This window comes from Petromyzon marinus, chromosome 37 (assembly GCF_048934315.1).
Source record: "Petromyzon marinus isolate PM22_M1 ecotype Great Lakes invasive population chromosome 37, UKy_Petmar_22M1.pri1.0, whole genome shotgun sequence".
Lineage (NCBI taxonomy): Eukaryota > Metazoa > Chordata > Hyperoartia > Petromyzontiformes > Petromyzontidae > Petromyzon > Petromyzon marinus.
The window spans coordinates 6,702,384-6,720,002 of NC_133703.1; the positions used below are offsets into that span (position 1 = coordinate 6,702,384).

A 17,619-nucleotide genomic window follows, 5' to 3' on the forward strand; every position below is an offset into this window, starting at 1 on the left:
TGAGTAGAGCCTCACATGGGAATCAATCAGAGAACGGCTCTGCAAAGTAGCATCACTGAACTGCTTCAGTCGGTGTCACTTCAGCAGACCTTAATAAAATAAAAATTTGCACAGCTCTTTGTCAATCAACTGTTTGAGTTCACCTTATTTGTTACAGGGATGGTCTCACTTAGCTAGTTGCTTTGCTATTTTACAAGGGAGATAGATCCATTGTGCGTGGGTACAATAGCAACAAAATAAACAAAAACATCAATATTGCAGAGAATGCATACTGGGTACTTCAGCACTGTTGTAATAGTTTTCCATATGGCAGTTAGAATGTGGATATTACATGTATCCTGTAAGTTATGTCTGGGTGTCGGTGTTTGCAATATGAAAGTGGTGTATTTATTTAGGAGTTGTGGATGGAGTGTGATACATAACGATAATTGATTGTTGTTCGCCAAAGCAGTGAGGTGTATGGTTCAGGGTATGGATGTGCGAGTTGAGTGATGGGAGTCTAGCGTTCATTGACTAGCGTGGTCTGCAGTTGACGATACAGTTTGATAAAGGATGTATACTGTGGATTTAAAGACTCGTATGGAGGTGGCAGGGTGACTCAGCAGTCAGAGAGCTGAGCTGGCACCACTGCGTCAAACCTAGGTTTAGAGGCGTGTGGTGTTGCACGTGGGGAAGGGTGATAATGCTGGGTGCAGGAAGGTAGAGCATTATTTGTAGGTTCCTCGTTCTCACCTGATTGTTGATGGCGTCCTGAGAATGGACCTCATCATCGAACGCGAGGATGAAATCGATCCGACGGACTCCATCGCAAAAGTAGACAGTGTCCTACACGCAAAGGCAAGCACACACACGAATATGAGAGATGTAATAGCTTATGCATGAAATGTATATTTATTCATAAGCTCATGATACATGTATCAGGACATAAGTTAATCTGCTATTTGTATGCAAGTTGTTTATTGCTATGATGATGTACTAGTTTACCCAGGAAAACCTCAATGAGTTTACATTTTTATTTTCAAGGAGGGTCCTACCAAGTTCTGTTTTTTTGCAGTCGAGAACGAAGTTGCTTAGTTTAATTCCAATTGAATAATTTGCATGTATTTTTTCAGCATTGGTACGTTTGGCCAATACCAGTTACACTGTGTCATTTAGCTATGGGAGGAAACCAGAGACCTGGAGAAATATGTACACAAAGCATCTAGTCCCTGTGCATTATACAAAAAACATCAGTATTTTCTAAAGTGCATTGTGGTAATGCTATCTTAAACCACCATCAAAATAAAGTTGAGCAAATGTGACAGACTAACAGCAGCAGTGATGCAGTGATATGCAACTGTGGACCGGTGTAATCCTCATTCGGACTCATCAGCACAGTATAGTCACCAAAACGCACTGCTGCAAAGGCTGGAAATCTATAAATGAGGAGCAGCCATGTCTACACTTTGGGGCCCATTAGTTGGCGAATGCAAACAACTAAATCTGTAAATACCAGGAATCTCCCATCTTTGACATTAGCCAAGTTAATTTATAGGCTGTGCAAATCCACGTTGTGCCGCATCGTACCTGGGCCAGGGTAGATTGAAATGATGACGTCGAAAAGTCTTGTGGCACCGTTGAAGGCTGAGCCTCATGCCCCTCCGCTCCCTCCTCCTCATTCATTCTCTCCACGAGCTCTGCATAGGTAATGTGGGGGTAGAGGGTTCATTGCATTAGGGACAGGGGAGGCAGGTGCAGGGATGGGAATGTCGGTAAAGAACCACACATGGTACTCATGTGTAAAGCTTTCTCATAAATGTCGACGCTGCTCCAGTGTGAGTACACCTGTGGTATAAAGTTGTATTACCATTAGGGGACTTTTACCCCATTGAATATCGTACACTTTAACAAAGCCGTGCCCAGCATGGTCAGACACAAACCAGGGCAAAAAATATTAGTTGGAATATGCAAAGTCATTTTTGCCCTGACAGCTTGTCAGCTATACTCTTTGGTTCTTTCGGTAAAGTCACGTAGGTGGAAAAAAAAATAGAAATAAATCACGACGTTTCGAATGCAACATAAGCACTCATCATCAGGTGTGACAACCACAGCAAGGAAACTGTTTTACTGAAGTGGGAGAGAAACCAGGGTTAGGGCAGTTAAATAAGTCAGAGAGGGGGAGAGTGGGGGGTGAATGGGGCGAGGAGTGCGAGCGCTGCAAGCGCTGCAGAGACGCTGAGAGTAAAAAAAGAGGCAACATAATTACTGCCAAGATGGAAGCTTGTCAGCTTCTGCGAGAGCTTCCCCGTGACCACACAGATCATGGTGGTTACTTGACCACATTTCAATTGAAGTGCTGTCGTCCTGACAGTTCTGTTCCTTCATCTAAAGAAGGCCACTTGTGTTGTGGCCAAAACGTCGTGATTTTTGTTGTTTTATTTTTTACCTACGTGACTTTACCCAATAGAACCAAAGAGTATGGATCCTTGCAGTCACGAAAGCTTCAAATCCACATTTCACCACTCTGGTTAATGTGGGTTGGTGAAGACGTATAGTATGTATAGTACAACCAATTTTGATGGACTGCCCTTTGCTGCCCACCATGTAGCCCGACACTACACTTTTAGACCTGTTATGCACTATCCTGGCTCAAACCCTGCTGAGCGTCCGATTAAAACACTGACGAGATCTCAATATTTAAAAGTGGCCCAAAGCCCCGTCATAGCACGAACATTACACTTTACCTATCTCAACAAATGTGGACATCATGAATCTTTGGTCTAATCTCAGATCTTGTGAGTTAGAACTCGGGGGCTCCTCATGCACAGCCAGCCAAGGATAACTCCCCGCTATAGTGACGTCACAGGAAAAGGACGTGACGTCACCTAAATATGGGCGTGGTCAAAAGCGGCCCCATCCCCCGCTCTTCCCGACCTTGCTTCCCCCCTTGCCGAGGTTACCCACATGAACAATAATAATAACTCATAGATGTACATTATGAAAGAATCAATTATTTTTCACAAAACTGCTCCTGTACGACCTTTTGCCAATCCCCTGCTGGAGAGCCTCTTGACGATTGCACGAATCGTGTTGGTTATTTGCACATACTTCACCATGCCGGTGAGTATGGGTTGGTAAAGGAAAAGGAGGAGCATTAACGTACAAACAAAAACCTATTTTACTAGAATGCCTTCTGCTTCCCATCATGTAGCCTGTAACACCTGGTATGCGCTATCCAGACTCCAACCTCCTTAACGTTAGATGAAGACATCTGGCACATCCCCAGCAGTTTTGTCTACAGGCTCAACATATAACACAAACACACCTCCCTAACACTAACGTTAAACTTTACCTATCTCGACGAAGGTAGACATCGTGAATCTTTGATTTTTTTCGAATTCAGAGTCAGAAGTCAGGAGCTCCTCGCGTGCACAGCCAGCCCACGATAAAGTCCGACCCAGAATGATGTCACCGTGACGTCAGTTAAATATGGGCGTGGCCTGAATGTGGGTGTGGCCAACAGCGGCGGCTTCCCCGCCCCCCGCTGCCCCTCCCCGCAGGTTTCTCTCAACCCTCAGTGCGCATGCGCGGGCGGCATGTCTCGGACATCGCCTTCAGCGGCCTTTGGCGACGCGGTGGTTGTGGCGGGAAAATTAATAAAAAAAACTTCTCCGAATAACCGCGACCTTTAACTACCCTCACGGATAATCCACACGGATCTCTGGACGGCAAGGCGAAGACGATCAATGGAATAATCTCCGGTGAGAGACGGAGAGAGATGGGCAGGCGTGAGGGCGAGCCAGGTTCAACTTTGTTGAACGCTGAGCGCAGAGTGAATGGGGTTTATACTCTTTGGTTCTATTGGGTAAAGTCACGTAGGTGAAAATAAAATAACAATTTTCACCTACGTGACTTTACCCAATAGAACCAAAGAGTATGGATCCTAGCAGCCACGAAAGCTTTAAATCTAGAATTGAATGGGGTTTGCTTCACTTAGCACGCGACTTGGACACTTCGGTGTGCAAAGTGTTGTCTGGTTGTGCCGTGTAAAGGAGGAGGACATTCAGTAAATGTCGTTGGTTTGTTAATGAGAGTGTGTGGCGCGGTAATGGACTGGGTACGACTTACAACACAAGTTCTGCTCACATTGCACGCTAAGGGTTAGCACGGCGATTACTACGTGTGCATTTATTAGTTATTGTTTATGTTAAAAGTAGTATTGATTGTTAAGACAATAATGTTTAGTATTTGTAGGTGAATCATTTCAATATTGTACAGTATAGCATTGTCCTGCTGTGTGGCTCTCACGTGGCGAGCATCAGTGCAGCAATATTCAGTACGTGGTTGTAATGTACTTCTATAGCCCCCTGCCACCAGTGCAACAGTATTCAGTACGTGGTTGTAATGCACTTCTATAGCCCCCTGCCACAAGTGCAGCAATATTCAGTACATGGTTGTAATGCACTTCTATAGCCCCCTGCCACCGGTGCAGCAATATTCAGTACATGGTTGTAATGTACTTCTATAGCCCCCTGCCACCAGTGCAGCAATATTCAGTACATGGTTGTAATGCGCTTCTATAGCCCCCTGCCACAAGTGCAGCAATATTCAGTACGTGGTTGTAATGTACTTCTATAGCCCCCTGCCACCAGTGCAGCAATATTCAGTACGTGGTTGTAATGAACTTCTATAGCCCCCTGCCACCGGTGCAGCAATATTCAGTACGTGGTTGTAATGCACTTCTATAGCCCCCTGCCACCAGTGCAGCAATATTCAGTACGTGGTTGTAATGTACTTCTATAGCCCCCTGCCATCAGTGCAGAAATATTCAGTATGTGGTTGTAATGCACTTCTATAGCCCCCTGCCACCAGTGCAGCAATATTCAGTACATTGTTGTAATCCACTTCTATAGCCCCCTGCCACCAGTGCAGCCATATTCAGTACGTGGTTGTAATGCACTTCTATAGCCCCCTGCCACCAGTGCAGCAATATTCAGTACGTGGTTGTAATGTACTTCTATAGCCCCCTGCCATCAGTGCAGAAATATTCAGTATGTGGTTGTAATGCACTTTTATAGCCCCCTGCCACCAGTGCAGCAATATTCAGTACATGGTTGTAATGTACTTCTATAGCCCCCTGCCACCAGTGCAGCAATATTCAGTACGTGGTTGTAATGCACTTCTATAGCCCCCTGCCATCAGTGCAGCAATATTCAGTGCATGGTTGTAATGCACTTCTATAGCCCCCTGCCATCAGTACAGCAATATTCAGTACATGGTTGTAATGTACTTCTATAGCCCCCTGCCACCAGTACAGCAATATTCAATACGTGGTTGTAATGCACTTCTATAGCCCCCTGCCATCAGTGCAGCAATATTCAGTACATGGTTGTAATGTACTTCTATAGCCCCCTGCCACCAGTGCAGCAGTATTCAGTACGTGGTTGTAATGCACTTCTATAGCCCCCTGCCATCAGTACAGCAATATTCAGTACGTGGTTGTAATGTACTTCTATAGCCCCCTGCCACAAGTGCAGCAATATTCAGTACATGGTTGTAATGCACTTCTATAGCCCCCTGCCACCGGTGCAGCAATATTCAGTACGTGGTTGTAATGCACTTCTATAGCCCCCTGCCATCAGTGCAGCAATATTCAGTACGTGGTTGTAATGTACTTCTATAGCCCCCTGCCACAAGTGCAGCAATATTCAGTACATGGTTGTAATGCACTTCTATAGCCCCCTGCCACCGGTGCAGCAATATTCAGCACATGGTTGTAATGTACTTCTATAGCCCCCTGCCACCAGTGCAGCAATATTCAGTACATGGTTGTAATGCACTTCTATAGCCCCCTGCCACAAGTGCAGCAATATTCAGTACGTGGTTGTAATGTACTTCTATAGCCCCCTGCCACCAGTGCAGCAATATTCAGTACGTGGTTGTAATGAACTTCTATAGCCCCCTGCCACCGGTGCAGCAATATTCAGTACGTGGTTGTAATGCACTTCTATAGCCCCCTGCCACCAGTGCAGCAATATTCAGTACGTGGTTGTAATGTACTTCTATAGCCCCCTGCCATCAGTGCAGAAATATTCAGTATGTGGTTGTAATGCACTTCTATAGCCCCCTGCCACCAGTGCAGCAATATTCAGTACATTGTTGTAATCCACTTCTATAGCCCCCTGCCACCAGTGCAGCCATATTCAGTACGTGGTTGTAATGCACTTTTATAGCCCCCTGCCACCAGTGCAGCAATATTCAGTACATGGTTGTAATGTACTTCTGTAGCCCCCTGCCACCAGTGCAGCAATTTTCAGTACGTGGTTGTAATGTACTTCTATAGCCCCCTGCCATCAGTGCAGCAATATTCAGTGCATGGTTGTAATCCACTTCTATAGCCCCCTGCCACCAGTGCAGCCATATTCAGTACGTGGTTGTAATGCACTTTTATAGCCCCCTGCCACCAGTGCAGCAATATTCAGTACATGGTTGTAATGTACTTCTGTAGCCCCCTGCCACCAGTGCAGCAATATTCAGTACGTGGTTGTAATGCACTTCTATAGCCCCCTGCCATCAGTGCAGCAATATTCAGTGCATGGTTGTAATGCACTTCTATAGCCCCCTGCCACCAGTGCAGCAATATTCAGTACGTGGTTGTAATGTACTTCTATAGCCCCCTGCCACCAGTGCAGCAATATTCAGTACGTGGTTGTAATGCACTTCTATAGCCCCCTGCCACCAGTTCAGCAGTATTCAGTACGTGGTTGTAATGCACTTCTATAGCACCCTGACATTGTGCAGCAATGTTCAGTACATTGTTGTAATGCACTTCTATAGCCCCCTGCCATCACCAAATTCACACTGACCAGCGTGGTGAAGTACGGTAAATAACCCCTCCCCCTGGGAGCTGCATAGCATGGGACAGCTGTCAGCCAGCAATGGATTGAAAAAGGAGCTGTACTCTGCACACGTTGTTATTCAGGGTAGGGTAAGGAACTTGGAGGTTCGGTATGCATAATGTGCTCGGAAAGTATTGTATTCTGTATGTGTGTTGAATCTCTTTCGCACCGTACCAAGCCCACCGTGCTCTTCGGAGGTGCGATAATATATAAATATAAGTAGTCATACTACTGTAATACCACTATTAATATATAGCATTCATTTTATTAGTAGTACTGTAATTTGTTGATATGCAGGTGTACATGCCAAACGTTAACCAATGTTAAATGTTAAGCCTTCTCTTTTGAATACAGTGTGTTTTAAACATGGAGTTGTCTCCAGCTAATTCTTAAATGTATATCATTCATAATGTAGTAGTAGACAGGTAGAGCATTTATGACACTTCAATTGTACATAGAGCTTGCAGGTGTGATGAAGGAAAGCATGGGAAAGGCTGGAATTTTTGTTGAAAAAAGGACAACAGCCACAGTAGCTTAAGAGACCTAACGCTGAAGCTGCTAACGCGAAGTGGTCAACGCTGGCCCATGCGTTGTGACGTCGGACCCACTTTCCGCACACAGCAGCTCCTCATGGTGCCCCCCATACCAAGACCAGTGGTGACCTGGTAGCCACAGCGATTCCTCTCCCTGGCCCCATCCGGTTCGGGCATCCCAAATCGTACAAAATGAACTGCAACGGTGGTGAGACAAACAGCCCTTCGGGCGACAGCACGGTGACGGACACAAGCCCTCGCGGCAGCCTGGGCAGCACGCTGCTCCGGACCGGAAGCGGGGGCTAGCGCAGCCCTGTGGTGTGCGGAGAGCAGTGCTGCTCGTAGGCGAGCGGTGCGCTGGACGCCTACATCGAGGACTTTGAGCAGAGCGGAATCTGTGCGTCACCGCCACCCAGGATACGTGCAGAGCACAGCACCGCGCAGCATGGCGGAGCGGAGACGCGCGGATGAGAGGAGGATGCACAGTGTGGATGAGGGTGGGTTGCGCCTCTCGCCACGCGAGGAATCGCTCCGTGGTGCTTGCACTCGAGTGGCTATCGAGTGTGCAGGCGGTGCAATGGTATCGAAGCTATAGTAATAGGTTTTTACCCTTTTATCTGGCACAAACACTGACACCTTTATACAAGGGATCATGTTTGCAATAACCACAACACAAGTAGTCAAAATGCAAACAAAAAAGACAACTGATAATATGCACTGTCCTTGAATTTGATTGGTCCACACCCGAGACGGCTTTTCTGAGATCCCAGTCTCCACTGGTGTTGGACCAGAAGACGCCAAAAGGCGTCTTCTTATTCTTAGCGTCTTCTTGTTTGCATTTTGACTACTTGCGTTGTGGTTATCGCAAACATGATCCCTTGTATAAAAGTGTCAGTTTTTGTGCCAGATAAAAGGGTAAAAACCTATTACTATATCTTGTTACTGGCAAAGGAGGTCTCATAAGGTATCGAAGCTAGTTGACTGGATGGGGGATAATTGGAGAGGAGAACCCCATTTTTTTTGCTTGTACTGGGTGCTTGTCAATTATGCTATGCTATCATGAATGTAATGTAATTCCCCTAGAAAAAAAACCCTTAATAAGGTCTAAAGATACATTTTCGTGAGAGTCCCACACTGGGATGCTTGGCAAATTCCATTAATGAGTTCATTTTATGTCAGAGAAAACTATCCACAGTAAGCACACGCATATGAGAGGATAGCATAGGTCTGAACAGATAGGTCGGTGCATGCATTTCTTTCTCCTGTCATCTTCCAGCAACTTCACTGATTATCGAGTTTGTAAAGTTTGTGAAATCTAAGTGATCCTCCAACCTTTGTGTCAAAATTTGCAGATCCTAGACTGGACACATCTGAAGTTTAAACAATAACAGCTCATGCACTGATTTATCCCATATTCTCACAAACTCCACAAACGGATAACATCATTAGTTACTGATGGTGCAAAGTAAGGCAACATTGCAGGATTGCCGTTCAGGGGTCAAGGAATCTAGGGGAGAGCAAATTCATTGTGTACCAGTAAAATGTCTGTGGGTCTTACATTGCAGGTGGCATGCTGCTTGTGGAGGACCTCATCTCGGGCACGTGCAGCCTCACTGCTGCGCTGCAGAGGTCGTGGCTCATAGCCCGACGGTCAGTCTAACCACGGACCAGCTCCTAGCGGCGCCAGTTGACGGTTCCTCCAAGTCCTTGCTCCGCTCGCCTGGCGCCCACCGAGACCTCACAGTGTCGCACAGAGGCAAGCGGTCATCTCTCGGGGTCACCGCGCACAGCTTCGGCGCATCATTGGTGAGGGGCAATAAGCCAACTAAACGGTTGAGCTCAACAGCGAGAAGCAACAAGGCCGTGATGCCATTAAATTTGTCGGCAAAGCCCGAAAATTATTTATTTTCTAACCAGACGAATGTTTTGTTGTACTTATGGAGCAGTGAAGCAACTAGGCGTGAGCACTTGCCGAACGGCGGCTGTGCGACAAGTACCTATCTCAGGTGGTTGACAAGCCAAAAGGATAAGCTGGATGTGTCGGGGATCACGAGCATTCCTGAGCTCAGGTACCCGGCCTGGCTGCGTGACTGCGATGTGGACTCCCAGACCAGCAGCCACGAGACGGATACCAGCACAAAGAGAGCAGGTGCCGCTCAGAGCCCGCAAAGCAGACCAAAGTACCCAGAGTGGCTCAAAGTTTTGGATATCTCCGGCCTTACGAATGTAGCCAACGAGGAGCCCGTGTCAGAGGACAATAGATCCCTAGGTGTGTGTATATATATAGTCTGTATATAGCAGATGACATTTCATATGTTTTCAGGTACATATTCAGTCTTTTCTCACAGAGACGGCTGAGCGGCCACCCATGTGGTTGTGACGTGCGATGCGTGATTCTTGATGCACAGCCTCATTGGAGGAGCTGCTGAGCAGGGCGCACATGGAGTTGGACTCCCCCGGCTTGGAGGCCCCCTCCCCGGGCAGCTTCAACACCGACGTCTTTCTAGGGGCTGATCGTCCCTGGGAAAACCCCTCCACGCCATTGTGAATTTATCTTTATATCCACACTCACGCACAGCATAGAGGCTGCACCGCCTCTAAGTATGATGTCAGATTTTGAATGTTATAAGCTAAGCAGGTAAGCCTGGTTATTACTTGGATGGGAGACTGTTTTGAAATAGCATATATTATAGATTTTGGCTGCTAGGTAACCAGGAGTTAGTAATACGGCAATGGAATCTTGAATCTATATCCGGAGTTTTGCATTTTACTCCCTCTGTTTTCACCGGGTTCTCCGTTTTCCTCTCACATACCACTCGCTGATGAAATTTGCAAAATATCACTGCCAAACCCTCCTGAGACTTGGTGAGATTTTTCTGGCTTCCACCTTGATAATAAGTCAACCAAGTAATTTTCTCTCAATCGTGTCTCTTCTCAGGGCCGTGTACCACCTGTCGCGTCTGAAAGAGCTGGTTGACACCATCAAGGAGAACAAGGATGGCTGACTACCCGTGATGTAGAAAGCCCGAAAGCATTTTATGGCGGTGGTCGAGGTTTCTACTCAGAAGGATACGTTCGCTTGGTCCTGCTAATTCATGGTTGTTAAACATCAATGGTACTTCAGGTGCTGTGGTGTGAATCGCAATTACTTGTGAACTTGTGGGGCCCATGGGGCACAGTAATTGCCCTGTTAATGGAAGTGCCACAACAAAGTATTGGAAAAATGTGATAAAGTTCGTTCAGGGTTGGAGTTATTGAATGGTTGCAGCAGTATTTTGCACAGCAAATCCATACAGACTCAAATGTCACTTGAAATAGAACGGATATGTGAACAATATTGTGAGCACAACTAAACTAATTTTGGTTTTAGCCATTTTGGAAGGAGACTACTTTATTGGGAACATACATGCTAGTATTTGTGTAGTTATAAACATTTGGGAAATCACTGTAAAAGTACATTTGCTTATTTAGATTGCACTATACCTGTATTGTAAAATTTCAGAACCTTTTATGTAATTTGTAATCAATAAACCAAAGTTGCATATTGTATGCAACCCATGACTTGGATTGTTTTTATCATGTCTTGTTTAGCATGGTTGGTTATGTACAGTGTGAAAGAAATTCAACATACATTAAATATTTTCTGATATTTGAATGTTTATATTGTACATGTATATTTATTTTACAATAAATCTGAGACAAAGGCTTATACACATGGAATTGAAAATATTCAGCTATGATTTGTATTTCTCAAGTATTTTAAGAAAAGTCAGCGAGTCTCGTGACATGTCTTCACATTTGGGAGTGATGATTGTGATGGATATACAGGCATTAACCTGCTTACATTCCTAGAGTATGTAAGGTGAATTTGGGCATTCTGGGTGATTGGGTTTTAGGCCAAACACAGGCAGATGGTGGGGGATAGATGTTTTCAAGCATCTATTAATTATTCATCGGCATGTACTATCTTACTATGATGTAAAGTTCAAAAACATGGTTCATGAAGGGAATGGAATAAAAACTCAACTGTGCACAAGTATGGAGGAATTAATACTTGGAATTCAATGCAAAGATCTGGCCATATGGCGTTTACTGGGCACCAGGGTTGCCAAACAACACGTGAAAGATGTGTATCAGGCACAGCCTCTGCATTATGAAAAAAATATCACTTCCTGAAGAAGTGCATTTTGCTTCTCCTGTCTTAGGTCACCATCAAAATAAATTAGAGCAAATGTGACTCGACTGACACAGGCAGCATTTATACTTGTGAAGTGTTCTCCTTCCGACGTGTGGTGTGTGTCGCACACACTGTCGGAGACGAGGTAGTTGCAGGAGACATCGTCTCTTTATTATCTTGTTCACACCAACTCCGGCCTCACTCTCTCGACCACGTTGCCATAGAGCCCGGCCTAGACACGACCCTGTCCGTGTTGCACCGACGGCGTCGACCGAGAAGGCCAACGACTGTCTGGCCACGCAATGATTGGGCGAATGCGGTGGCAACGACAGCGACGTCGAGACGAGTCCACTCCCAGAACCGGCAGCCCGGAGCTGTCGCTCTCCGCTGCTTATATTATATTCTATATTCTACTCGGTGCGGCTTGGCTCTGCCCTATCCACGCCTCCCTTCTCGAACCGACCAGAGGGTTCCAGAGGCTTCCCTATGAGGTCTTCCATGACCCTTGCCCCAATTCCTCTGCCCGGCCGGCACACCCGTATATATGCTCAACGGCGTGTGCGCAAACTTTCCACTGCAGTTGCCGCTGCTGGACAGCAGTCAGCGCTGTGTCACTACACTTGTATGAACACAAGAATTACATAATCACATCTACACTTATATGTAATGGGCTGAGATAGGCGCACACAACTTCTTGGGAGGCAACACTATTTATTAACACCAACACATTACACTTAACATAAATTTCGATTTAAAGCTTTCGTGACTGCGGGCTAACACCAATCCCGAATATCCGCCCCCACAGCCCTTTAAATAACCTCCCATACAGCCCCCCAATCGGCTATGCGTGTACGAGTGACGTCCCTGCCCTCTAACCCCCGACCCCCCCGTCCCGCGCGTGCGATTGGTGTGTCGCTCTAAAACCGACTCCAAATCCCCGCCCCGCAGCCCTTTAAACAATCTCCATTGCCCGGCATCGGCGGCAACGCGTGTGCGAAGGACGTCATTGCCCTCTGACCCCTGACCCCCCGTTTAGTTCGTGTGAGTGGCGCGCGGGGTTGTGTGAGCGGAGACGTCGCGTTTGAGTGGCTGAGAAGCGACGGATTGATTCCAGGCAGCCACGTGCCAGCCCCGAGCTATGCCCCACAAACAGGACCCGCGGACCCGAGGGGCTGCGGCGCGAGGAGAGGAGCCGGAGAGCGGCAGCCCTCTCCCCGCGAGCGAGGAGTCGAGTAGCGGCTGCTCTCACTCGAGCGAGGAGTCCGGAGCCCGCAGCCCTCTCGAGATCAGCCCTCCCCCAGGGGGGGAGCCGGGGGCCCGCATCCCCCACAACTGACAACCTGTGTACCAACTGGCCGAGCGAGAGTTTGTGTGTATTTGAGCGCAATCGTGCCAGTGTTTAGCTGTACCAGGGAGTTTGATGCAGCAGATTGTTTCGGTGTAGCAGGGTGTCCGGATTGTGCCGGCACACTATCCTTCTATCTGTAATGTCGTAGGGTGAGCTCCATTAAAAGTTTACTCGGACCCCAACCTGTCAAAGCGCCTAATCTCGGAACGTGGTTCTCAACCTCGTACCTCACCCATGCTACGTACCTTTGAGACGTCCTGCTTTTACAAATGTTGATGAACTGGAGGGCAAAGGTCTGGAGGACCCCACATGGAGTCTGGTTTCTCACACCCGAGCCTCCTGTGACATTTCTGGAGGCTTCTCTGGAATCTTTGTCCCATTTATTGAGTGCAGATTTGGCTTACTTCTAGCTTCATCCCAAGACGTCATCCAGTTTGGAAATACCCGAAGGTTGTGGGAGTCGCCCCGTGCTTCAGTTTCTTTCCAACCCTCGTAATGGCCGGATGCTCACCAGCCGGAAGTCTTTTGCTGCTTACACCACGACCGAGGTGTTGAGAGCAACCATCTCGTGGCTGGTCGGCAATGGAGATGGTATTGTCGATTTGGGGAGCGTGAGTCTGTGGCGTTCGTGGTGCTGCTGTCACGGAGGCGACACGAGTTTAGGAAATTCAGTTTTGTGGGTTTCCTGTAGCGAGCACTGAAAGATCCTCTCTTCCTCTTTCTCCACCCTTGTCTCTGCTGTCTCCATGTCCCCGTTCAACTCTTTCTACACCGCTTTCCTTGAATGTGCAGCTGCCTTTACGGCCTCCCCTCTCCCCTTCTCTCCACCTCCAACCCATCTCCGTCGTAATCTCCTCCCCTTTGTTCAGGCTCTTCCCTTTCTTCCTCAGTCTATGGATGGGGTTATTGTTTATCGGGCTCTTATACAAAAAATGGAGCTTATTTTAGCCTTTGAATAGGATTTTCTGTTTTCCTTCGGTAGCGTGTTGCGCACATAGGGAAGATCGAGCCACGCCACCGGTTCCCATGATCAAAATCTTTGTCAACTTGTCTCCCTCGGTAGGAATGCCTTTCCTTCTGCAGCAAGCAATTGTCTTCTCTCTCTCCTCCGGTATTTCTTCCGATGCGCTTTCTTAATCTCGCTTGCTGTGTGTATCGACTCTATCATTCAACAAGGGCAAATAAAAAAAAAATGCTTTTTTTTCCTCCACTGTTTTACCACTATACCTCCTGAGTGGGTACTCGGAGTTTCATCTAATGTACTATTTGATGAGTCGCTTCCACACAGCACAAAGGCGGTAGCTATCCGAACTGTAAATTTTTCTTCCAATTTCGATAGATTCTCGAATTATTCTTGGGCAGTAGTAGCTAGTTTTGCACAGAACTTCAACATTAGAATCAACTGAGTGTCCTTGTTGGCACGTGTGTTCTGCTACTGCTGAACACGGGTGCCAACAAATAATACATTATTTAAATGCATGCCTATAAAGGGCAGCATACTTCAATAGGGATTACCATTGGTACGGCTATTTTAATACACAATAGACAGGAAGGACAAGATCAAAGGGCTCTCATAATGCACATGCATAATGTACGTTGACTCGGTAATCTCCCCCCCCCCCACTTTGCGCGAGAGTGCCACAAATCTGGCTGTCGCCTGATGAAGCTAGTTGTAATTACTGGCAAAACGTCGTACTCCGATTGTAAATGTTGTGGCTTGGCTCTCCAAAGTACCAGTGACGAATTGGCTTGTTCTGTTTCCGTGACAACCCTTACTAGTTGGCTGTGTCGAGTGGTGGCGGATTTTAACGACACGTTTATATATGTATGCGATCTAATCCAAAAAACACCTCTATGGATGATATTGGGCGCGAAAGCCTACATGTTAAACCAAAATTTAAAATATATACAAAATAACAATAATTTCTAGTTTTCCTCATTCACATCGTGATTCGTATGAACAGACATGAGATGATTGAGACATGTTAAATCATAAACGTATTTATTAATATATATACAGATAGTCCTCGACTGCAATGTCCTTGTCCACGTGCAAACAGAGTTAGGATAGCAGCCTCCTTTAAAAGCCAGAGTAGATTTATACGCTGTAGAAGACAGTTGACGAATCCTCGTTGCTTGATTCCTCCTCGGATCCCTTCAGCAGTGAGTCGTCACCAGTCTTCTCTGCCTGCTCATTCTCCATGTGGCACGGCTGGGGTGGGTGCAATACGCCAGGAGACTCCTTATGCAGCGAGCAGCGAAGCAGGCCCATCTCTGCCTGCTCATCCTCAACGTGGAATTAAGGAGATGGCGGTGAGCTGGGGGCATCGGTGAGGAGGGTGTTACGGAGACGGCCCAGCTCTGCCTGCTGCAGAATCGTCTGTACGACGAAGCGCTCGCGGCGCCTGCAGGCGCGCACATGGGATGGCGTGTCCGGGATGATGTATGCAATGCAGGCCTTCGTGAGTAACACCACGTGCTGCACACGTCCACACACAGGTAAAGGATTTTCAGTTTCAGGATTTGCATGTAAAGGGTGCTTACTAAATATAATATGGCAGCATCTTAAAGTGCTTTACATCTCAGGTCAACTATTCCGGGGACCTGAAGCCCAGGGATATTATATTGTTACGTCGTTTTTCCCAATTAAATTAAGTCATTTGAGTAATTTTTGAACATTTGGCAAATTATACCGAGACACTTTTTTTGAATTACTTAATGGGTTTTTTACGTTCACTATGCAGCAGGCAACATTTATGATGTGCAGTTAATGCACCCACAGTATTCACCTGGGCAGCCGCAAATTACCGCAACAATCAGCAAACACTTACACTCGGCCATGTCACCACTACAAATATTCCCTGTGTAGCCTTTCACAGACTGAGACAAGTGCATCTATGAAGGGTGGCACAGTGCCTGTGGGGGTGGTGTGCACCTTTATCTCGCCAGTGATGATTTTCACACACTTCATCAAGTACTCATTTTAAGACAGAATCAACTTAAGGGAAGCTCAACACTGGTTCTAATATTTTCCACTGTTGTTGGCTGTGGCCAGAAATAGTACTCCGGTCACACAGGATTGGTAGCGCAGTTCACAAACAACTACGCAGCCGCTCCCCTTCCCACACGCACACATGCTTACGTGTGACAAATTGCATCAACAACATGAATCGTCTGCTGCATGATGAAAGTGAGTATTGTATTACCACTATTATTTGTGATCTCAGAAATACTGTGCAATTGTGAGGTGTAATAGCATTACTGGCATTATCTGTAATGACCCATTGACAATGATCACGGTTTGCTCTGCTGACCTTAACAACTGCTCACAGATGAGTCTATACGATGGTGCAGTAGTGTAAGGCTTTGCACACTAGACTTGCAATCCAGAGGTCACGGGTGTGAATTGATCTTTGATCGTGGGAGTGTAAACAACGGTGAAAGGTTTTTTTTTACATTCCACTGCCTCTATCCACCAAGCAGTGTAAGTGGAATACATCCAGTCAATTGGTCGGCTGAGTTTGGTGCTGTTCAGTGCGGGAACTCCCAGCTCTTCCCAAGACGTCTGTCCAGTGTGGAAGAGCAGTTCAAATACATCTTAAGGGTCTCTCTTGAGCTCCCTATAGCAGGAGCCCTTTTGCCATCAGTGACATGAGCAAGTAATTGGAGGGCTGTACCTTTATCTTTCAATGGGTTTATGAATGTGTGTGTGTGTGCATGTTGATGTGTACCTGCATGGCAATGACGAAGGCCAGCTTTGCCGTCAGTACTTTCCAGTACTGCTTGGTGACGGAGTAGGCTTGGGGATGATCTGGCGGGTAGCGATGACCTGGATACCTACACACGTACAACCACAAGCACGCATGGACTATATTGAGCAAAGTGCCTCGAAAGTAGAGTTGGCGCTAAATTGAACAAGTATGGTTGTGCACAAACGGTATATGCGTTCACAGCCCTTTAAAAAATCCGCTTCTGAAAGAGGGCCTTCCCACAACGTGCAGCTTGTGGGGGCTCTATTGACCATGGTTCACGCTGGTCCGTACCAGGTTGGTGAAGGTAGGGAGTACAGATAATGGGAGAACAATATAGCACAACTATTAATTTTTCTGATCTACCCACTGCTGACAACCTAGCTCCAAAGTCGCCTACTGCACCTGCATTGTGCATGGTGTTCATCAATCTAAGCACGAACAAGGCTCAAGCCTGCTTGACTTCCGGAATCTAAGATTAGCTGTATTCGTGGTGATTTGGTCATAGTCAAGTAAGGTTATATTAAATATCGATCAATATGGTTATATTGATTATAGTTGTGTATGCCAGCAATTCAAAAACGTTACAGAAAAGGGTTGGTAGATCGCATCAATTTCCTAACTAACTGTGCTGTGAGGTGACCAGAAGATGGCTGTAGAGCAAGTGGTTTCATGTCTGTGTGGACCTTTAAGCTTCATTTCATTATCATGGGTTCTCCAGGACCTCTTATTGCATCCCACATGCATAAGACCACCTTAAACTGGAATCCCAATGCACGGTCTTCCTGCAAAGGGATCTTGAGACTCAATTAAGCAGTCGTGGATCGATAGATAGATAAATAAATAACATTACTCTTTAGCAAGGAAACAATGAGCTGTAATTTATATCAATCTATTATTATATTTCTCTAAGTGGGACTTTGGTTGTGAAGCC

General features: G+C 46.4%; 1 long non-coding RNA gene across 2 annotated transcripts; it reads left to right on the forward strand.

Moving 5' to 3' along the window:
* The first annotated feature begins 3,510 nt into the window (after positions 1 to 3,510).
* On the forward strand, positions 3,511 to 10,978 carry LOC142930133 (uncharacterized). 2 transcript variants are annotated; one of them, XR_012946092.1, is made up of 5 exons: positions 3,511 to 3,740; positions 7,745 to 7,908; positions 8,977 to 9,217; positions 9,820 to 9,955; positions 10,350 to 10,978. It is a non-coding gene; the product is annotated as an uncharacterized LOC142930133 (long non-coding RNA). The 2 variants fall into 2 exon arrangements; XR_012946091.1 differs by lacking the exon at positions 7,745 to 7,908 and having other exon boundaries at positions 3,516 to 3,740.
* Positions 10,979 to 17,619: the final 6,641 nt, after the last annotated feature.